Below are 18,706 nucleotides of genomic sequence, written 5' to 3'. Positions count from 1 at the left end.
GCAGTTTGGTTTCTTTGCATCACCTGTTTTTCTTTTTTTTTTTTTTTTGTTTGTTTGTTTATTTATTTATTTATTTTTAATGTATTTATTACACTCTCTTTATCTCAACCTACAAGTTCTCTAACTTTTGCCCTTCCAATTCTCTCTGCCATCCCTCTGGGAGAAGTGAGCAAGGGCTGTGTGGTGCTTATCTGCCTACCAGGGTTAACCCACAACAGATGCCTGGTGTAGTCTGTACAGCATTATATATTTAAACATCAAGATATTACTACAGAAATTTCTAAAGCATCTTTCTCTGTATTTCTATAGCATGTTTCCATATGTACTCTTCTTAAGAAGAACACCTACTCTCTAAGGAGATAGCTAATGTTTACATATGTAACTGCAAACACTGTGTATACTCAAAATATTGGGAGTTAAGGGTCACTGGAGCCATGTAGATTACTCCATAATTAATCCATGCTGCCAGACTGTTAATTTTTCGTGGTTGGGAAGAGACTTTTCTGAGCAGTATAACTTTATAATTGTGGATATTTGAATTTTGTCTTCCTTTATACCTTTTCACTTTTCCCGTCATGGAAAAGGGAGATAATAGTTCCCATCTGGTGACAAAAATTTTTGTGCAATAGTTGTATGTTTTTTGAAGGAGTAAAATAAGAACAGATAGTAAAATAGAAATACAGGTATAACCACTTATATATTTGTTGTGTGTTTTCATTTGAATCCTCTAGGAGCATCATCACTTGTATTCTTCAGAACAAGTTGAAAGATTTCAGAATTTTAATTTCAATTCATTACAAAAAAAATTAAACCTTGGCTTTCAATATTTACCTATATCCTCTGAAAGCTCTGTTACTAATTCTGAAGTGCTCCCTTGTTACAAAGGAACAAGAAATTTCCCAGATTTTTGAAATTAGAGACTCTTCTGAGTATGAACTGAAAGAAGTCTAGTCAGGCCATCTAGCATGTTCCTGAACCTTCCAGGACAGGGAAAAGAAGGCTGAATTTATATAGCACTTGATCTGGGGCTGTAGCCAGCCTGTTACAGTTTTGAATAGCTTTGAATAGTTTTAAACAATGTCTGAGACCAAGCTGTGCTCCCATGTCAGAGAGACATGAATAAGATCCTTCTTTCTCAGCTGAATATTGTATATTTTTATTAAAGAAAGAGGAAAAAGTACAGCTTGATGAAAAAAAGTATAATTACTATTCTTCAAAATATCAAGAATATGTATGTCCTAACTGAGATTGGTGTCCTGTTGTGCCTTACAGGCGCAGAGCTGAAAAATGCTACCTGCACAAATATATTGCTATCTGAAGACTAAGATAGGAGGAAAACCAGGATAAAGGAAGTATTATTATTCCCTTGCTATAAAGATAGATGAAATGAGGAGTCCTGTGTCATGCTGCAAGTTTACATATGGCCTGAGGTTGGTACTTGGCGGTCCCAGGTCTGCCTGCTGTCCTCACCACCACACAGCTCTGTCTCTACTGGGGGACAGTGAGTGGTGACTGCAGCTTCCCCCCCACCATGTGTGCCCTGTCACTTAACAGGCATGGCAATTTTGAACAGATGTGAAAACAGTAGAAAAGAGTAAGGTCTTCCACGTCTTACTTTATATTGTATGCATTTCTAGTGCACCTGTTACTTTAGCTTGGTGACCACTGTTGAGCAGTAAAGTGATTTTCTGCATTTGTTGTTGAATATGGTTGACTTTTTCTGGAGTGTGAGGTTGTTAAATGAAGATTGAGCTGCTAAGAGAGACACTGTGTATTTTCATCTCTAAGATCCAACCATGGGTAACAGAAACTAAATTTTCTCTTCCAAAAGTGCTTACAAAGGTAACTCTCAAGTATTAACCAAGTGTGACTGAAGCATTGCTGACTGAATTTTTGGGAGCTTCCAACAGTAGTCCAGTAAGTGGATTCTATTGTGTTCAGCTCAGTTCAAATAGGCATAACTTACATTTCAGTAGTGTTAGCTATTTCAAAGTTGATTAATGTTCATTAGAAAAATGTGCCATGCTGTGGAGATCATGACAATCTACTGTGAGAGGCATTTCCCTGTAAGGTCCAAGGAGGTAAGTCGAATCTAGTCCAAGAGCCTTGTCAGAAGTTTGAGTGACGTGGAGGAGGAGCCTGACGGTCCTGGGCAGGGAAAACCTCAGTATCATTTAAATATCTGTATAATTTTCTATGAATTTCACTCTTGTTGCTCCAAGATAGCTGAACTCTTGGCCTTTCTGTGTCCCTGAGCGCACCAGATGTGTTGAGACAGTCATATCCTCTCTGCCCTCATTTTATATCAACATATTTTGCATTAAACTAATATATTAATCTACTGCATATCACAATTACTGAAGAAAGAACATATTAATCACAAACCAGGCAAGGGCTGCAGAGAATGGCTGCCTGTTTGGCACTGCCTGCCCTCTGTGTGCCAGCCCTCTGTTCCAGTTAAGCCTAACAGCCTAATGTCAACCACAAGTCTAAGTGGTGATCAGGGGACACTTCCAAACCCACCAGAACCATCTTGTGGTATTTTGAGAAGAAATGGAGCTTACAGGTGGAGCTGAGGTGTTCTGCTGCTCCTCTCTAAAACATAGGAAGTTTTATGATGGTTTATGATGTTTTTTGTAAATTTAATTCTGAGACCTCGGTCCTCAGTTTTTAAATTTTTTTTAATGGTCTTTTTTTAGAAAACCAGATCAGGTCAGGGTTAAAACTGACTTGGGGCTTTTTTTGGCTTAGGAAGCTTCCATAAAATGGTGGATAAGGCACTGAGACCACATATACATCTCACATAATTTCTGTATTTGACTTATATTGTTTTGCCTTTAACAATGATTAAGGTAGGTTGAAGCTGAATTACTTTCTTAAATCAGTAGGACATTCTTCAAGAACTTAGCATGCTGCTGACATAATCTCGGAAAAAGTGCCATATGTTGCCTATGGAAATCTTCTTGAGCAAACTTCATTCTCTAGTGCTGTCACTCAATACCTGAAAACCCATGTGTCCAGGATAAAAGCTGGAAAACCATTTTATTGCTATTTGTGAAAAAACACGTTTTATGTTGATGCAAAAAGGTGACTAAGGAGCTCCTGAATTTGTGTCTGAACAGCATTTTACCGAGTTGTAGGCACAAAGGAGTAAAACCAAAATGAGAATGGTAGACTTGTGTGTTGGCTCTGTACCAACAGTAATTTCAGCCATGGTGAGCAATCATTTGAACCAAAGGAATCTTGTTACAAGCAAAAATACTTCAGGTTTGAAGGCATAGGAACAGAACCAAATCCTTGTTCTACTTAGAAATTAGCCTCTGCTGTTACATTAACAGGCCACATCTTAGCACCAAACATCTTCCTTTATGGTTCTCATTTGTACACTATTGGTAAGATGATCCAGCTGTACACCTAAGTATTTATCTCCAAGAAAATTGTGTCGTGTCTGTAATGTGTTCAGATATGCTTGGATAGAAGATAAAACCATGCATTTGTGACATAAGAGCTCAATATAATGACATGCCAAATCAGTATGATCTACTGCATTGTAAATGTTTTGTTTTCTGTATTCTTTGGGTTAATAGAATGTACTCAGATTGAAGATTTTTTAGAATCATAGAATCATCAAATATACATCACCGACATTTAGGGCTATGGGCTTGGTGTACTGTATTATAGATATCTTCATTTGGTCAGTGAATTCTAGCAGTCTCCAAAAACAGAGGTGTAATGTTTGGTGTAGTAGTTTGTTGAACGGTTGGCTTTATGTGTCAGCAGTAGTTTATAAAACATTCTCTTAAGCATTTTTAAAGCTATTGCTACTATTTTTACTTAGAGGAACCATTTTAATGGAATGTCAGTGGTTATAATGAGCAGTGCTTTTGTCAATACCAGGAAAAAGACTGAGAATTGAAAGCAGTGGCAATATAATTTAGAGTCATAATTATATGACTTGAGGTTATATGACTCAAGGTTATATGAGAACACGTTTTTATATGGTCTTTGTCTATGATGTGAACAGAGACTAGTGGATTGATTACTTGCTACTTTAACATTTGCATGTATATTTACACTTATTAAAAGACTAAAAATCACAGCCATCTTTATTTCAGTATTCTACTTACACAGGTGCAGGTGTCCAGACCACTGTCTCTTATGCACATACATAAATACTTAAGGAGTAGCTTTAATTACAACATGACATAGAAAAGCTTTTTCTAGTGGCATCTCTTGTTTGATGAGAAAGCAGAAGCTTCTGCTTATAATTGCTTCTATTAAGATCTATACATTTTTCTCATTTAGTGCACCAAGAACTACTTGGGGATTGAAGCATGCCTCTTAAATAGGTTGTAAACTGCTTGTTCTTTTCCTTAAATTGACTTCTAACACTATTCATTTATGAGGAAATGGAGTTTAGTTTTTTGGATTGTTTTGGTTCTCCATGAACATTTAAAACTCGGATAAGATTTCTATAGTAACCAAATTATATTTAATGCCATGTAAACAAAGTTGTAAAGAGTCGTACATTACACAGAGCTCTGGTGGTAGCAACATAAAGTTAATATCAGTAAATGAGAGAATGGGAAACCAGTTGCCTCCTCTTTCTAGTGTGCAATCAGTGTAAGCGTCTCTGTGATGGGCAATTACCTTAACTGCCTGCCTAAAGCAGCAGCGAGTTGCATGATCACTCCAATGCCAAGATTATATCCTCCCCACTACTTGATGAAGAAATTCAGTCTGCACTGATCGCTATCATATAATTTCAGTTTACTGCTTTTAAATTTTTTAAGAAGCAAAAAAAGTACTAAGATAACCCAGTTAGAAAGCAATGGAAAAATTAATGTTTCAATCATTACAGAACTGCCCAGGCAAGAAGGCACCTTTAAAAGAGCATCTGGTCCAACCTTTTGTGGGAAAGGAAGCCTGAATGAGATTGTTTAGTACCCTGTCAAATAACGTGAAAACCAATATCAGGAATTCAAATATTGCATACCTATTGCAGGTAGTGTACCATAAAGTGACTGTTTAGAATTAGACTGTAAAAGCTTTCTCCTTCTGCTGAAAAATCCCAGAGATTTTCATTTGCTTGCATTAATTCTATTTAACTGATTTGACATTGTTCTAGTTGAAATAGATAGAAAAAAATTAAATTGTGATACCTAAAATAATTTTTAATACAGGATATCTCCTTGTAGTTGTGGTATTTCTAGCAAAATGAAATCATGAGCATTCCTAATCCTTTGTTTCCGTCTGTGCTGTTTAGTAATCTGTGAGGGAAAAAAGCCAAATAAACAGCTGGCATGTTTTAGCGGTTACTACGAGCTTCTCTCTTGGCTGTCTCTGTCAAGTATGAGGGATTGCCTGGTGAATTTAAAGGCAGGGCTGAGTGCCACACATTCTCATCTTACACTTTGACTCTGCTGTTACACTGAGCAGTTCTAGCACAAAGGAACTCTACAAGCAGTGTGACTGCTCCTTGGTAGGAGAGAGTGAACCCTCTCCAGGGCCAAACACACACTGTGACACCAGTGCCTCATAAAGACTGTCACGAACCTTTACAATTGTCGGGCCTCTTTTTCTGGCCATAGTCACTGAAGTAAATACATGCTAACATGTATACATGAGAAGAAAAGTAACATCCCTCTATATCGCAAAAAGGCAAAGACATTATGCACTTTTTGGGTGATGATGAAGTAAATGTAAAATGGTTATCGGTCATGATAATGAACAACTGGTGGTGGGGATGCAATATGAGGTGTTGCAGTGAAGAAGTTTGTTTCACTTTTGAGAATGACTTTTCCAACAAGGAAAAAATTAGACTTAGCTAATATTCATGAATTAGTATGCATTGTAATTGCAGTCAACAGAGCATCTGCACAGTGTAGCAATATGCAGAATGTTATTGATTATTTTCATTCTATCTTCCATAATTTCTATTTAAATGTTATCAGTTTCAGTCTGCAGAAATTGAGATCAATATTACTTTATTGCATCAATGTGGGTTTAAAAAAAAGCACATCACCAATGTTGAATTAACACCAATGAATTATACATGATTCATTTTCATAATCCTTTTCCTATCTGAGAGTATTTTATCTCCCTTTACCCCTATTCTTCTCAACTTGTTGCATCTTCACTTCACTTGAGTAGCTAGTATTGAGTTACACAATGCTGTGAAATCAACTCTACCATTTGAGAAATGAGGTGCTGCTCTGAATTGGTAATGATTTATGTTCATGCCACGTGTGTGAATACAAATTTACACAAATTGCTTAATTGAATCCAGTAAAAAGTAGATTTGTTCAGTGGGTACTTACAGGTTGGTATCAAGGTTAGCATGAGGAGGTTCCACGTCTCACTGTGGTGTTTAGATGATACAGTATAATCCCCACATTGAGCTATGAGGTTTAACAAAGCCCAAGTGTGACCTTTGGGGTGCTGAACTCTGTTTGGCTATGTGTCTGTTTTCATTTTTTATGGCAAACTTTTTCACATAGAATTTCATAGTTCTAGAAATTTGTTTTTATTTTAAAATATTGGTTATAATGCAGCGCAAAATGCTCTGATCCCTGATCTCAATTTTTTTCTTCCTCGTCCTTATGTCATTAATGATCTCTTCTCTTTAGATAACTGCATGGTTTTTTGTATCTTGTTTATAGATCAATATAATAAGTATTATGTCCAGCAACTGTAAATTTTCTGTCCAGGCTCCCTATCTTTACTAATTTAGTTACACAGTTAAATATGGGGTTTTCTATATTTCTTTGTCAGATTCTGAGTCTGGTGTAAATGTCCATACCTTTATATGTATATCTTGTCTTCAGTTTGTGCTGAGTGAATCTTGGTTCAGTAACTTGCAAGTACATCAGCTTAATTGCAGTTACACTTCAGAATATTACAAAACAATGTATACATATAGATGCTACAATACCTTTCTATGTAAAGATTTTAAAGACACAGATAATCATTTTTAAGTGTGATAATTTAGTTGTCTAAAACCTCTCTTAGGTCTAAGTGTTAGATCCTTATTCACATGTCTATGTACACAAACTTAATCTAAGAAGTTATAGATTTATTCAGACATGCAGTGTGAAAATACTGACAGCACTGCAGGCAGCGCTCAGAGTCTGGCTTATTTCAGAGCTGCCTGCTCTTTGTACCCTAATCCACACCATCCTAAAGTCTTTTACCTGTAAATCTCCTTTTATCCATACCTTAACCCCTAATGAAGTCGGTAAGTGTGATAACTCATCTGCCTTTTCTACTTATGGTAATAAATTTATTTCCCAACTTAATTAAAATGTACATATACAATATCTTTCTGAATGCTGGGATACAGGCCATCCAGTACTAGAATTGTGCATTTCTTTCCACTGACTGATTTCTTTTTACTTATTCTGGTGTCACTCTTCATTTCATTAATTTTTCATTTTCTGCCTCCAGGAAAGTTCTCTCTGATTCTGGCATGTTTCCCTCTTTCTCCCTAGTGAACATACTTGAGACAAAGAAATCTTTTAGCTTTGCAGCACTCTGTGCCTCATCTGTCAGCAACTCGCCTCCATCCATCACACCAAGAGACTCCCTCAAAATCTCCTGATCCTTATCTATTTGTAAAACCTCGTTTGTCCTTCTACCATTGACTAGAATTGTTTTAAAAAAATGTGGTTTACTGTGGTGCTTTTTGTTTTTACTCTTTTAACAGATGTCTCAATTATAGCAATAGTAGTATTTGACTACTGTTTGTAAGCACAATCTTGGGAGGAAAAAGAAAAAACATATAGTTAACAGCTGCAAAGTGCTTCAGGACTATATCCTCCTGTAGTTTTTACACGAAACATTCATTGACTTTTCTGAAGCAGCAGAAGGTTTGCCTTTTATTAAACAAAGAAACCAAAGTATACATAACGCACAGTTCACTATAATGGCAGCTCAACCCCTCTGAATTGCCTCAGAAACACTAAAGATCGCAGTTTAAACAGTTCCCACTGGTTTGCATCAGGTGAGCTTATTGTTTGCCACAATCTTTAATGCAACCAGTGAAACCAAAAATGTTGTGTTAGGTGACCCAAGAGTTGTGTGAGGCTCAGAATCCCTATTATGAATGTTTGTTAGTTACTAAAGATAACAAAAGGAAGAGAGAATCTGAATGTATCCTGGCTGTGAACAGTGGCTAGTTTTGTTAAATTGTCTGCCTCTGCAAGAGTGTCCAATACCCTTTTGAACATGAATGATTTTTAGACTTCAGATGAAGAGACAAGATACACCAATGGATTTCAGGCTTATTCCAAAACTTCTTTAATATCGGTCAGCTCAATTTTGCTAGTACAGTCTGAAGTAGTGTACCAAGCAGTGCTTGGATGTCAGGGAGAGGGCAGGTGCTTATATAGTTTGCATAATGGATGAACAGTTTAGGATTAATGTGTAAATTGTCAGTATGAAATTAAAAAGTGTAGCCTTTATTTTCAGAAGGTTCTCATGAGTCATTTGAATGGGCTTCAGCAGAGCTCTTATACAGTAAGAGTTGTCATTCACTTCTCTTAAACAATTTCTGAGCTGAGCAGTCTTAGAGGAGATAACCTTTAATAATACTTAACTAATGTAGCAAATTAATAAATTAATTACACCTGACTCTTTAATAAATATTGTCATTAATTTTCCTGTCGGTGGCATTTTGGTCTTGTCTTGTGTACAAAAGGTATCAGTGCCTACCATCAGCTAGAGTAGACAGGTACAGATAGAAATGCAGTCCTTGCTGTAAAGAACTAGGACTGTAGGTACTGTATGGCAGGTAAAAAGCACATGGATGGCGAAGTGCAAGCAAGCTGGAAGATATTTGAGGTCCGTGTTACAAGCAGTGATCACACAGTTCACACATAAGGGCTGCTTCCTAATCTTTGTCAAGGTTTTGCTGGAGCATCACCACAAACGAAAGACTCGAGGAGCAATCAGAGCTTTGCAAGTTATACGGCTTTGCAAGCGTTAACAGGAAACAGTAATGTACGAAAGACAACTCAGAGGAAATGCCAGAGAGCGTTAGAAAACTGAACAGTTGCATGATGAAGACTGGCATTTTTGCTTCAAAACTTTTCCTTCCAGGCAAGAATAGTCTATGTGGCACTGGCTACAGATTTCTCGTTGTCTTCTAAATCTTGTGTGTTGTCTTCTAAATTTTGCGTATCTAAAGGCTCATTATCACTGTTACATAATACTGTTTTGATTAACTGATACATTCTCAGTTTAGGCTTGAATTTTTGCAATTATAATCTGGATTTTTGCTCAAATCTCTTAGCTACCAACCCAGTTATATTCTCAGATAACCCAGTCTTTTGTTTAAGAATATATTGAGTTATATTGGAATATATTTCTAATATATACTATGGTACATTCTAATACATAAATATAATAAGTATAGTTAACTTCCACCCTCAAACCATCCTGACAATTTTTAAACCTAAACTCATATTCAAAACATATCTACTCTCTCCAAAATGGACATTTCTAAAGACTTTCTATTTTCATATATAGAATTACAGAGTCACAGGATAGTTACAGCTAGAAGGGACTTCTGGAGGTATAGCCCCAGCTACCTCATCAAAGCAGGGTAAGCTAGAACAGGTTTCTCAGGGTTGAGAAACCTTTGGCCCAGGTTTCTCAAGGTTATATTCAGCTGGACTTTGAATGTCTCCATAGATGGAGATTCCACAACTCTCTGATCAATCTCTTCCAGTGTTTGGTCATAGTAAAAAAAGCCCCAACAATTCTAATGTTGAAATGGAATTTTCTGTATTCTGCCTATTGCTTGTTCCTATTGTCTCTTTTCCTGTTACTGGATATCACTGAAAAGAGTCTGGCTGCCTCTTTATTGCATGTCCCAGTCAGGCATTTATATACACTGATAAGATGCTCCTAAACTATCTGTTTCCCAGGGTAAGCAATCCCAGCTCTCAGCCTCTCCTGTACGAAAGATGCTTCAGATCCCTTCATCATTTCTGTGGACTTTTCCAAGACTTTATGTCCATGTGTTTCTTGTACTGAGGAGCCCAGAACCGGATACAGCACTCCTGGAGTGGCCTCACCAGTGCTGCGTAGAGAAGGATCACTTCCAATAAGCTCCTGGCAATGTTGTTGGCCTTTTTTGTCCCAAGTATGCATTGCTGACTTCGGGTCAACTTGTCCACCAGGAGCCTTGGGTCTTTGCAAAGCAGCTTATCAACCAGTCACCTGCTTGACTTTTCTAATGCCTCGGTGCAGGAATTTGCATTTCCCAGATGATCAGGTCTTGCCTGGTCTCTCACTAACCTCATTTCTATAAAGTCTCTTACTTTCCCTTCCCAAGATTCCTGTTTCACTTACAAAATCTCAAGTTTAGGATTATCTACTTTATGAAGACTTTGTCATGTGTGAATCAGATTCAGTGATGAGCTAATCCAAATTCTAGGGGTATTCAGATATAGATTTGATTTCTTACCTCAAATTATTTTGGTTTGGATTGCATAATTAAACAATGGTAAAATGTTTTCTGATTTATAGTCAGTCTCAGCCAAAGATTTTGCAATCCTTGCCCATATCTGTGTAGATTTGCACACACCCCTTCCTGACAGAGCATTTTTCAAGAATTCCTCACTGTATGGCTATTTGTGTTTTCCTGTTGCATTTTCTGACTTTATTATTAATTTTCCACAAAATATTGAGCACCAACTCTTCTGTACCTTTCTTAACCTTTTAATGGACTTAATTAAAAAATCCCTTGAGGTTACCAGTACAAGACCACTTGGCATGACATGCACTTCCGTGTTATCCTATGGCACTTGATGTTTTCATGCATGGTATCCTTCTTCAAAAATCCCATTGTCTAGGCAGAAAATTCCTGCCTGTCCTTTACAGTATTGTGGTATTGCTGTGTCAGGTTCGCTACTGCAGCAGCTGGTAACCTGGAGCATGTGGTGCCTGGAGGACATACGGTCCTTCTGTGGTTGGAGAACTGTCAAACTCATGCAAAAAAAGTTCCTTATGAAGTAACTTGTTTGCTTGGCCCAGTAGGGCTGGCAGTTGACAGTCAACTAATTTGGAACCAGGAAATTAACAGAAACACACAAGGTCAGGAAGGGAAACTTTTGCTTGGGACAGGGAAGCGTTTGACATTCCAGGAAGGCCCCAGGAGGCTGACATTTAGCCTGTAGGTGGCAAAATGCTGGGAGAGACTTTTACTGGACAACCATACACTTCACTGGAAGATTGGAAGGTGGAAAGTTCTCTTGCTATGTGCAGATAATAGTACTTCCAGTAAAAGTACTGAATCACCGGTTTTCCTAGGGACACCACCCAGGAGCAGTAAGGCACCTCCCTCTGGTGTCAGGTAAACTGCAGTCCTGGACCAGCAGTAAGACACTGCTGCCTGTCCTAGGTTTCCATCACCCACTTCCAGTCTGGTCTACCCAGACACGAGATGACCTGTTCCTCACAACCTGAGACCACCATCACTTACTAGATATCCACTAGATCACAGCTAGATTTTCAGCTAAATTTTTTCTCCAGCTGCCCTCCATGATGTGGGTAAAGACACAGACTTCTTGGTATTTGCTCCAAAAGCCTACTCCAGCACTTTGGGAAAGACCTTAAAATGCTAGACAGTGAGAAAAAGCACAACTTGGACAATGAGAAGCAGCAGAACATTGCTGATCTTTTTGTGTCTTTTCAGTTTCAGGAACTGGGGAGAAGGCTATACTAAGAAAAGAAATATAAGGAATACAGTTTTTAGGTGTTGATTGCACAAGACGAAAATGGGACAAAGATGGGATATACTCTCACAAACAAACCTTTCCCCAACTTCACATTGTTGAAATTATCCTACAGCCTTTGTATAAGAAATTGGATAAATTATGTATTTTAAAATATTACTCCTTGTTAACAGTATGTCTGTATCTGGCAGTAAGTAATGTTTGTTTTCTTAAAAACATTTTACAAAAAAACCAGTAGGGCTATTTTCTGGACATAATGACATTTTAACTTTAAATTTATTCATTTCTTCTCTCAGCCCAGAAGACAAATGCCATCATAGTATACCCTCATTCTGGGTCAAGCTCTTAGCTTCTGATATGTAAAACAGCATCCTCAGATGACACTGAAAGAGTGATTGGACCAAGACTATGTTTGCAGGATAGAGGAGAAGCATCTGGCATCAGAACCAGGGAGCATGTGGAGGGAGGAGAAATGCTGGAATGTGGCTGGGTGACATCCTCCAGTGAGGCACTCAAAGTTAGCGGGTGCTGGGGGCAACTGTCTCTTGCTCCATGCTAGGTGGTGAGCACAGCAGTGGTGCCTACTCACTGCTTTCGCAGGTTCAGAGCCATACTTTTAGCATGAATACTGGAGGAAGGCCAAACAGGAACAGATGGATAGGGAAAGATGTGTGTGAATATAGATGGTGGAGATGCATAAGCCTTCATGCAGAGGAGCCCAGGGTGCAGTTAAATTGTATTTTATAAAACTTACTTTTTTAACAGTTGCATGGACTGGGAATCTGTCCATTTCCACTGTAAAATGTGTCCTAACCCTTGCAGACAGATAGGAGAGAATACAGGAGAGAACAAATTTAAGTGTTCAGTGTTGTTTCTTATTAGTTTATGAGGGGGGAAATTCAGCATGGGTTGGATGATCTTGTCCTGCCTTTTATGGTAAAACCTGGAAGAGTTTAAGCTTGAAGGACAGTTAGTAGAAAAAAGTGGGATATAATTGTTGGGAGGAGGAGAAATTTAGAAGGAATGGTGAGAGACATTTTCAGCTTTTAAGTAGGTAAGTTAACAGTCGAGATACCAAGTGGGATGTAGAGGAATGACCTACCTGATATACCTACAGTTTGGATTTTCATCACTTTTGTTTCTGGGACTATGCCCATTCAAGTTGTACTAAAATTTGTCAATAAATAGGTTAGGGCCTTCCAAAGACTACAGTGAGACAGAGGTTAAATGCTCACATGGAACATGAATTGCACAGTAGGCCACTGTGAATTGTGTGGGTTCTGGTGTTCAGAATCACACAGAATCACAGAATCAACTAGGCTGGGGAAAATCTCTGAGACCGTTGAGTCCAACCTATGATCGAACACCACCATGTCAACTAGGCCATGGCATTAAGTGTCATGTCCAGTCTTTTCTTAAACACTTCCGGGGACAGTGGCTCCACCACCTCCCTGGGCAGCCCATTCCAATGTCCAATCACCCTCTCTGTGAAGAATGTCTTCCTAATGTCCAACCTGAACCTCCCCTGGCGCAGCTTGGGATTTTGTCCTCATGTCCTATCACAAGCTGCCTTGGAGAAGAGGCTGGTCCCCACCTGGCTACAACCTCCTTTCAGGTAGTTGTAGAGTGCAATAACGTCTCCATGAACCTCCTCCTCTCCAAGCTAGAGAACCCCAGCTCCCTCTGATGCTCCTCATAAGACTTCAGACCCTTGACCTCTTCATTGCTCTTCTCTGGACCCACTCCAGCACCTCAATGTCCTTCCTGAATTGAGGGGTCCAGAACTGAACACAAGATTTGAGGTGCAGCCTCACCAGTGCCCAACACAGGGGAACAATCACTTCCCTGGTCCTGCTGGCCACACTATTTCTGATTTATAGTCAGTCACTGCTGGCTCGTGTTCAGCTGCTCTTGACCAGCACCCCCAGGTCCTTTTCCACTGGGCAGCTTTCCAGTCGCTCTTCCCCAAGCCTGTAGTGCTGTATGGGGTTGTTTTGATCCAAGTGCAGGACCTGGCACTTGGCCTTATTGAACCTTATACAATTGGCCTTGACCCATCAATCCAGCCTGTCCAGATCCCTCTGCAGGACCTTACTACCCTCCAGCAGATCAACATTCCCACCCAACTGGGTGTCATCCGTGAATTTGCTAATGGTACACTCAATCCCACATCCAGATCATCAGTAAAGATAATAAACAGGACTGGTCCCAACACTGATCTCAGGGGGACACCACTTGTGACCGGCCACCGACTGGATGCAGCACCGTTCACCACCACTCTCTGGGACTGGCCATCCATCCGTTCTTAACCCAGGGAAGAGTGCACTTATCCAAGCTGTGAGCTGCAAGCTTCTCCAGAAGTATGCTGTGGGAGACTGGAACTGAGCCAGTCTTTTGGGGAGTGCTGGCAGGCCTTGTCCTGTCACCACCACCGGGTTTCAGCCATGTAGTACATTGGCTCCACAGTGCTCTGTGATGAATGTGGTGATGGATTTGTCAGTCTCCAACTGCTTTGTCACAGGCCATCTTCCAGGGATTAAGACAACCTCGATCTCTGCTGGGATGGGGTCTAGAGGTACGTATGCCATCTCTTTAGTGTCACTACTAAATTTAACAGAGAACCAGGAAGTTGGTCTTTCATATTCTAGTTAGTGACTAATTTAAAGGACATTGTGAACTTGTAATGCAGATTGTGGATGACCAGTGCTGTTCAGAGACAGTGACCTAGCTTTGGTGGTGGTATGTCTGTCCCTGCCTAGGCTTCAGTGGTGCCTCTGCCTCTTCCTTTCACATCACAAATATCCAGTTGTCACACAGAAAAAGTCACAGGAAGCTGAAGGAGAGGACCAGACAGGGCTTTTTATGTAGGGTTCAGTAGTGATTCAGGGCTTTGTGCAAAATAAAAGGGGGACATGCACCAAGTGCTACAAAGACCTTTCTAAAGGATACAAGAGAGCTTAGAACATAGATACCACTGCTGATGTTGCCTTATTCCTAGTCCTCAGATACCCTGAAGAAGCCTGAAACATAGACATGTGGAATATTGCTATCTGGGAAGCTATCTTCATGCTGATGTAGCCAGGAAGGTCTCCCAGCTGAATGTGAGTCAGAATCAAGAGAAGTTCTTGTAATTGGGGTATGGCAAGGTTAAAAAAAACTTTGTACCGTGCAAAAACTCTTAACGTCTGGATCTTAATTCAAACTTATAAAAAACTCTTCTGCCATGAAAAAGAAAGCATCACCAAAACACTAATACAGAAGGTGAGGTAACTATCTAGTCTACCTCCACACGAGTATTTCCAATTGTTTGAAGCTGAGTGAGAAGGGAGCACAAAAAGTTGTAAAGCAGCAGGTGCATTCTTCCCATGTGCTGAGATGCCCAGGCATGTGTTGTACTAGATCAGTTTTGCACACCAGTTGTATGTCTGAGAAACACACGTTGCTTTTTTTATTATAAGCTTTAAAAGTTTTTATGGTAATATGTTTTCCACACTAGGATTTGAGAGTTGAGATCTGCTTTTCTGTAAAGTACATTGATAAATGCTATAAAATATTGTAGTTAACCTGCATTTTAAAGCTCTTCTTTGATGTATTATAATGTTGAGGGGTTTTGTAATAGAGAAAAAGAAGAAAATACCCCTAGCCTGAACCTGGGATTAATTATACATGGGTGTACTTTGTTTCAGCATGAAAGTCCACTTACATACTTCCACGTGATTCAAGATAAGATGGGGGGCAGTCTGTATTGTTGCCCAAATTAAGATTTCTTTCTAAATTTAGCTTCTTAGTTATATAACAATACATATGGTTGTTTCTGTAGACAGTGAGAACAAAGGAATGTTGTTTTGCACTGACACCAAAACAATGTAGTAAGGGCAGTTATGCCTTCTGTTGCATGTTTAAAACTTGCTGCTTAAAACCTTATGGAAGGAAACTCATACTTTCAAAGCAAACAGACAATATCGGTGTCTTACTGTCACAAGGAAAACATAACCTTAAATATATTTTCATTATTACACCTTGCATTTAGTGGGCTACTAAAAATACACTCCAGGTATTTTGATTCTTCTTCACTAAATGGTAATTAAAAACTTTTTCTAAAATAACTGTAGAATCTAGTAGCTTACTTAATTTCACATATTTTCTTCTTTCTCAATGCTGATTAACAGTGAAAGTTTGTGGAATTCAGTATTTATAACTGAAAGCACATAATAGACTATGTTTAATAAACTGGTCCGCAGAGTAAAACTGCACTAACTTTTGTCTTAGGGACACAATTTATATCATCTTTCAGAACTACTGACAGACACATTAGGCTATTTGTATTTTAGTTTAGTGCTCAATTTATTATTGGCATGTTAGCAGTATTTCATAACCACAGGTTATATTGCAACAGAGTTCACATAAATATTAACAACGGCAAAAATGCAGGCTATGATTTTATTAGTGATAATAATAAGGGAAATGGCCTGCATGAAATGAGTACAAAGACCCCAAACAATTTTATCCCGAACAATTAAACAACCCACATGTCCCTAAAAAAAAAAAAAAAAAGCATCAGACACAGAGAGGCAGAACAAGAGCATTAGGATTTAACAGTGTGATGGTCAGAGGTTTGTTCTCTGCAGAAGATGATTAGACTTTCAGAACATACCATATTAAACTCTGGAGTGATGCCAGTACTGCAGAGTCCTTAAGAGAGTTCAAAGATGTAGCCAGGCAGCCTTTACCTTTGCTGTACTGTGTCTCCTCTTTAGATCTTGTTCTAATGTTGTTAACTGCTTAATTACCAAGTGAAACACTGAGATCTAACCCACAGGAATCATTCATAAAGCATATTATCTATCTGATATAGAATATCTGATTTTACTGAATAAAACAGTTTTATCTTCTATCCTTGAATGCTATGGTGGTAAGCAGACTAGGTATAAATATCTAGTCAGAGAAAAGCAATTATACTCACTGATTTTGTCTTTTCTGAAAGACATACTTGCAAGCTCTCTGTTCAAAAATAATTTCCAAAACTTTCAGTGTTAGCTTTAAAAAAATTCACCCCTGTCCCTGAACCTGAAAGATATTAGTCTCCTTAGGACATAAGAAGGTTTCTTAAGGAAGGGAAGGTGAATAAAGTGAGAAAAATAGTAGTCTGTTTTACAGTTTTTCACACTTGAATGCATGTTGTCTACACACTATTGTTTATTTACTTATAAGAGATACTGAACATCTATGGCCAAATGTTAGGACTCTATGCTAAAATATCCTTGAAGCACATAAATTTAGGACAAGCAGATATAATATAATGACAGATAATTTCTTCCACCCTGATCCTCCAAGGTTAATATGAGCAATTGATTTTTAAATGGAAAATGGTACCGATTACTCCAGTACATGCTGTATACCTCACTTAAGCTTGAAATGCTAGTATGCTCGTCGATTTTTAGTATGTTCGAAACTTGTGACTCTTCATTTAGATTTTATCTTAGAACTCAGTTTCATGGCTACATGGGATGTTTAGCATTTGAAAGATCAGGTTAGAATGATTAATCTTAATTATGCACATCTCCTGTGAAATTATGCTAGTCTTGACCTATAATAGGGTTAGAGATGACAGGGGCGGTTAAGGAGATTAAGTTTCCTTGCAAGGATAGATATGCATGCAGAGCTGAATCCCGATACTCAGCAGCAAAAGTCTCGTGTCTGGAACAGCTTAACATGTCTAACACCCACTGAAATCAACAGGATTAATAGATGCTCAATAAGGGCTATTGTCTTGTAATCAGTACAAGACTTGAAAACAGAAATATAGATCTTTGTGGATCAATTCTTTTCATTGTGTTTTAAACCTTATTACTTTTTTTTTCAAGTTTTGGCAAATGTGAACATGGTTAATTTACTACCATGAGCATTTCCTTTTAGCAGTCATATTAAAGGTGATTTGTAGGTAATTGCAGATTGGAGCCTTACAGCGTATTTCGTCTGTGTAAAATACTCAGAGGATTGAGTCCACCATATTGTTGTAAAAATTATCACAATATTTGCCATTTCTGGTACATGTCACAAATAATGGATTAAATTTATGACATTTTCTTACCCTTGTCCTATTTTTTGTTACTGAAAACAGAATGTATTATTAGAGACAAACAGAGATGCCAGCCACTAAAAAGTGAATGTAATTCCTTCTTTGTCGCAGATTTTTGTAAGATGAAAACCTGGCCTATGGTTAACACCCAATAATGGAAGAAAAATAATTAAATATTACCACAAAATAATTATGGTTATTGAAAATATAATCACCCCATTCATTTTTTGGTAGCACTTTGGTAGTATTGCTTTATAATATGCTAAGGTAAATTTATGCATTTTGAAAATATGTATTTGTAAACAATAAATATAAGTGGTATTTTGGAGTACATCTGGTACATGTGTGAGATAAAGTTTAGAATATATGTAAATTGTGTAACATTATAGCTGGTAGGAAATTAGGCTCATTTTAAATTTAGTTTGCCTTTTAATGTCAGTCATATTTAAAAAAAATGCTGTCTAATGATAGTCATCTTTATTGTCAGCAGGGATTGAATTAGAGACTTAAAAAAAAAAAGAGAGCATTTAGAATTTGAAATAGAGAAAAGTAAGACTGCAATCTGGTACCCCTTAAACATCAGTAGAAACGTTCCTTCTGACTTTGTTGAGAACTGGATCATGAAAAAGAACAGGCATAGGCTGTGGCAAACTCATTTTTGTGGAACAGTCACGAAAAATGAGGCAGCTTCTGTGCTGCAAAGGGAATTCCAGTAGCAGTCTACTAAACAGAAATGAGTGGTTAATCAGGTAAAGGGAGGAGAAATTGGAAGACTTAAAAGAACAAAAAATGTACTTTAAAGGAAGCAAAGATGTACTGAGAAGGAAGAAGGAAAAGGAATTAAAAGCTTACTGGGAGAAAATGTTGAAATACATTATACAAAAGG

The 18,706-nt window shown here is 38.2% G+C and overlaps 1 protein-coding gene across 14 annotated transcripts in view; it reads left to right on the top strand.

The window, feature by feature from the left end:
* The window catches only part of MYT1L (myelin transcription factor 1 like), a 322,542-nt gene that overhangs the window by 145,728 nt on the left and 158,108 nt on the right, over nucleotides 1-18,706 (top strand). Inside the window, exon 1 of one of the 14 annotated variants that reach the window (XM_032682430.1) lies at nucleotides 14,786-14,842. The exons of the other annotated variants lie outside the window; for them this stretch is intronic. The gene's annotated coding sequence lies outside the window, so the exon portion shown is untranslated. Of the gene's footprint in view, nucleotides 1-14,785; nucleotides 14,843-18,706 lie in introns of those variants that run through there. 14 annotated transcript variants of the gene reach the window in all.

Source organism: Chiroxiphia lanceolata, chromosome 3 (genome assembly GCF_009829145.1).
Source record: "Chiroxiphia lanceolata isolate bChiLan1 chromosome 3, bChiLan1.pri, whole genome shotgun sequence".
Classification (NCBI taxonomy): domain Eukaryota; kingdom Metazoa; phylum Chordata; class Aves; order Passeriformes; family Pipridae; genus Chiroxiphia; species Chiroxiphia lanceolata.
The sequence above is the reverse complement of the archived record's forward strand: the minus strand, read 5'-3'. Positions and strand labels throughout refer to the sequence as shown.